Source organism: Furipterus horrens, unplaced genomic scaffold, assembly GCF_987537825.1.
Source record: "Furipterus horrens unplaced genomic scaffold, mFurHor1.1.pri manual_scaffold_5, whole genome shotgun sequence".
Taxonomy (NCBI): Eukaryota; Metazoa; Chordata; class Mammalia; order Chiroptera; family Furipteridae; genus Furipterus; species Furipterus horrens.
This window is the reverse complement of record NW_028327175.1, coordinates 52,603,090-52,607,867: the sequence shown is the minus strand read 5'-3', so window position 1 is coordinate 52,607,867 and position 4,778 is coordinate 52,603,090.

Below are 4,778 nucleotides of genomic sequence, written 5' to 3'. Positions count from 1 at the left end.
AAGCACATCTATTCATAAATGCAGAGCAGAGGTAGTACTTTTCTTGCCATGTGACTGACAACATATTCAACCAATAAAAAGGCAACTTTCCCAGGATGTATTGTGTAGGGGGAGGGTAAAGGGAGGGGCCTGCTACTGCTAAATTTGGAGTACAGATTGAAACCAATGGGTCTATTTAGGTTGTTTGATTACTCATTTCAATGAAAGAGTATTAGGGAGCAAATTTTTAGAGTAAAATCTTCAAAAAGCTCTTTTTAGAAATTGGTATTGTTTTGATACTCTCATTCGGTAAGAATCTCATACAGTTTTGTAGAAAGCTATTAAATCCTAAAAAACATCTAAGAATGCATTTTTCAGGTGAATAAAAGAGTAAAAATCCTGAAACTTACCTAATTTTACTTACGTGTCCTAGTTCATACTTTTTTCCTGCGTTCATGACGCTCCATTTGCTGAGAAGCATGAAATGAAATAGAAAAGAACACTGGCTCAGACAACACCAGAGAGCATTCCCAGCTCCAGCCTGAAGCTATCTGGTATCGGGCAAGTTACATTTCCTCCTGAGCCTAGTTTCCCCATCTGCAGAGTGAGGACAAAAGTACTTAACTTAAAGAATCATTGTGAAAATTAAATGAGGTCCTAAATAGCCAAAATCTGTCTTGAAAAAGAAGAACAAAGTTGAAGGCATCACACTTCCTGATTTCAAAATACATTACAAAGCTAAAGTAATCAGAACAGTGCAACAGAATAGAGAGACTAGAAATAGTGTGCCAAGAAGACACACTGGGGAGAGGATGATTTCTTCAACAAATGATCCTAGAAAAACTGGATGTTCACTGCAAAAGAATGACCTTATCTGACACCATACACAAAAATCAAATCAAAATGCTTTAAAGACTTAAAACCTAGAAAAGAGCATAGGGGAAAAGCTTCACGGCATTGGTCTTGACAATAATTCATGGATATGACACTAAAGCACAGGCAATAAAAGCAAAAATAGACAACTGGGGCTGCATCACACAAAACAGCTTCTGTACAGCAAAGGGAACAATCAATAGTGCAAGACAACCTACAGAATGGGAGGAAATATTTTCAAAAGGGTTATATCAGAAAACTTTAATATAGCATTCTTTCTGTTGTTGAAATTTTCTCTCACTTGGTTAAAAATATTTAAGGCAGAATATTTAGTAGCTATTGGGCTTCACACATGTATTTGAGAATAGAAGTCACAGTTAAGATGTGGTTGTCTGAAAATCGCTCATCTTGGCATTGTACCTGCCTGCTCAGATGGTTGAGCAGTGGGTTTCATTTCAAGAGAGAAATCCTGACTTTCCAAGGCTATAAGCAAACCTGCCGTTTGCACAAATGAAGACTCCATTTCTACCTTTCAAGGCTGCTCACTATACAAATATCCTAAAGATATTCCAGAACAAAGAGCAGTTAGTGACACACTCACAAGATATGCAAAAAATGCACATGCAAAATATCACCTCAGCAGTTTCCTCGAGAGAAAGGAAGTTGTATATGCATGCTGCCTTCTTTTCAACTGAAAATAGCTTGGGTGTTCTTCATTTTCTGATTTACTATTTTACATGTATTACTAAAAGATATGTTACCTGAAAGTTTGAATATCAAAATCTATCTTCCCATAATCATATATGACCATATGAAATTGTATTCTCATAGGAGGGGATGGATCTAACATAATTCCAATATTTGCCTTAAGGAGCATCTTGCATTTGCCATATTATGGTCTCTATTCATCCAAATGCTCTCAGACTGAAAATCACATTAGTCAGATGTTCAAATCAATTATAATGGTCTTTATACACTGATTCAAAATCCAAATCCACCCACCTCCTACACAGCCCTGCATGATGTGGCCCTTGCTGGTCTCTCACAGCCTTTCATCCCAGCCTTTCTCCCCACCATGCTCCAGCACACTGGCTTGCTCCCAGCTTCTCAACACCAACCCCATGCCAAGTTTTTATGCACCTCAGTGACTCTGCACAGATTGTTCCCTCTGTGGGCATCGCCTCACACCCCTCTAACTTTCCCTGCATTCTTTTCACTCTCATCAAAACAGATATCACCCCTTGTACTGAGACATTTATTTTCTTGTTGGTTATTTACATTGCATTTCTTCACCAGAAGGCCTGCTACGTCAGGCTAGGGACTGTGTCTAATTAACCTAGAGGCCAAGATGCTGCTGGTCCAAGCTGGTGCTCAATAAAAGGTACAAATAATGTCACATAATTAATTCCCACTTCATGCCATGATTGTGACTCCCAGGGCCTAAATTTTGGGACAACCATAACTACAAAAATCAACTAATTCAAGTCTTCCATCAAACTCAGTAATTTGAAAACGCAAATGAACAAAACCCAAGTTAACATAAGTTTATTAGCAAAATACCATAGTATATGTACTTCTGTTCCTTCGTTGGGGTGGTGGTGGTAGGGAAGGGGTAGGACTCTGTGATGGTTAATATGTGTCACCTTGACTGGGCCACAAGGTGCCCAGATATTTGCTTCAACGTTAGTTATTCAGGGACTGTCTCTGGATGTTTTTCAATGAGATTAATTTGCACCAGTACAGTGAGTAAAGCAGACTGCCCTCCCCTACATGAGCAGGCCTCATCCAATCCACTGAAAGTCGGAATAGAACAAAAAAATGGACTACAGTATTCCCTCACTTATCATGGGTATTACGTTCCAGACCTCCCCACGAAGTAGGAACCTTACATTTTATTCTACACTCTTAAACCTACGTAACTTTAACAACATACGTATACAGTACCGCAAAATCCTGTGATATAGCGAAAAATCCGCGATAAAATAATTAAACATAATATTTTTAAAAATCCCGCAATACAGTGAGGCCGCAATAAGTGAACCGCGATATAGCGAGGGACTACTGTTAAGGGAAATGTCACTTTCCCTACCTGTCCTGGAGCATGGACATCAGTCCTCTCCTGCCTTCAGACTCAAACTAGGACTAGAACGACACCATCAGCTCTCCTGAGTCTCCAGCTCGCTGACTACAGATCTTGGGACTTCTCAGCCTCTATAACTATCTGGGCCAATTCCTAGTTAATGCATGGATGGATGGATCGATGGGTGGATGGATGGACGAACAGACGGATAAATATCTCATATTGTTCTTTTTCCCTGGAAAATCCAGATTAATGCAATCTCTATCAAGTTCAGCACCTAATTGCTGCCATGATTTCCAGCAATTTTCATGAAAGACCTCTGAGTTGATTAGAACCAAGTTAGTAAATGAAATACTTATAAGTGCTTTTGACTTAAATGTTAATGTTTCTTACTTTAGATTCCCCTTTGACTTCTTGGGATGTGAATAATGTGTCATATTAGTGCCACATACTTACATTCCTGGCTCTCAAGCTAAAGTGTGATAGAAGGCCTGCTCTTTCATAAATTTGTCCATTTGACAAATATTGATTGTCATGTGCACCTAGGTGCCAGGAATGCAAGGTAAAAAAGACCCAGTCCTTGCCCCTAAGAAGCTCCCAGCCCAATGATGTGCAGAAGTGAGAACACATACAATAATTGCTAGTGTGAACACCTTTAGGATACAAACCGGTGACCTTCACTTAATGAGGTCTTGGTACCAGGGTCTGTGAATTACCACAGTGTTCTTCCAATAGCTGGTCTTTTGTTCTTTATGCAGCCTGAAATTTAGTGTGCTGCCTATAATGCAAAAGAACCTTTATTGGAAAGAATTTCTAAATAAAAAATTTAGTGTAATAATAGAGGCATGGACTAGAAAGGGAGGTTTGAGGATCAGGGAGAACCTAACAAATCTGGGGCATAAGGAGGCCACCACCTCTCAAAAATGCTCTCACCAGGCAGCTGCAGGGTCCCCACCTCAACAGACAGGTATCAGAGTTAAAACTCACTGAAGTAAAACTTGTGTTATCTGATGTTGCCATATTCTTTTAGCAATCATTTATAGACAGATCTGGCCTGTCTACCAGATTCTTAACTCTCCAGGGGATGAGATTCTAAAACTTAATATTCCATTGAGTGAATAAAAGTGTCTTTCTTTTCCTAGTGAGAAAAATTATCTTTCATTTCTTATAACTCAACGGTCCCTGCTGAAATAGAAGTCTATTTTGTTTGGTTTGGTTCTCAGCGAAGTTAGAGAAGACCTGGAGAATAACTTCATATGCATATTAAAATGATAACTCCCAGAAACTTCACAAAGGTCATCAAAAGACAGCATTGTTAATTCCCCCTAGGTCCTACGCAGAAGTTTAATTATAATGACAAGACTTTAAAGATCAGGCCTGAGCATTATAAGATTATATGGCACTACATCCATATTTCTTTAGTTCCACCTTGGAATAGATATGAGAAAAAATAATCACTGTACCAAAAAGTAGCTAGAATAAGAGTATAAGAGATCCCATTTAGAGGAAAAATTATGTTTAATAATTTAATCAGGTAAAATGAAGCCCTCAACATTCATTACTGGTAGTTATATAGAGCATGTAATCATGGGTCTTACCGTAATGATTCTTCTTCCTCACTTAAAGCTGTTATTTTAACTTGTCACATTTCCATAGCAACTAATGCCTCAATTTTTACAGCTAAAGCAGTAGGAATCATTTCTAACGATTCTAAATGCTCCAAAATCAATTGTCAGCATTATTAAAACCTGTGGATGTTCTTCCTAAAAAGCTAACTTGTACCCCATACAGTGCAAAGAATCTGCATCACCCTTAACCTAAGTCCCCCCACCAACTGGTCTAATTT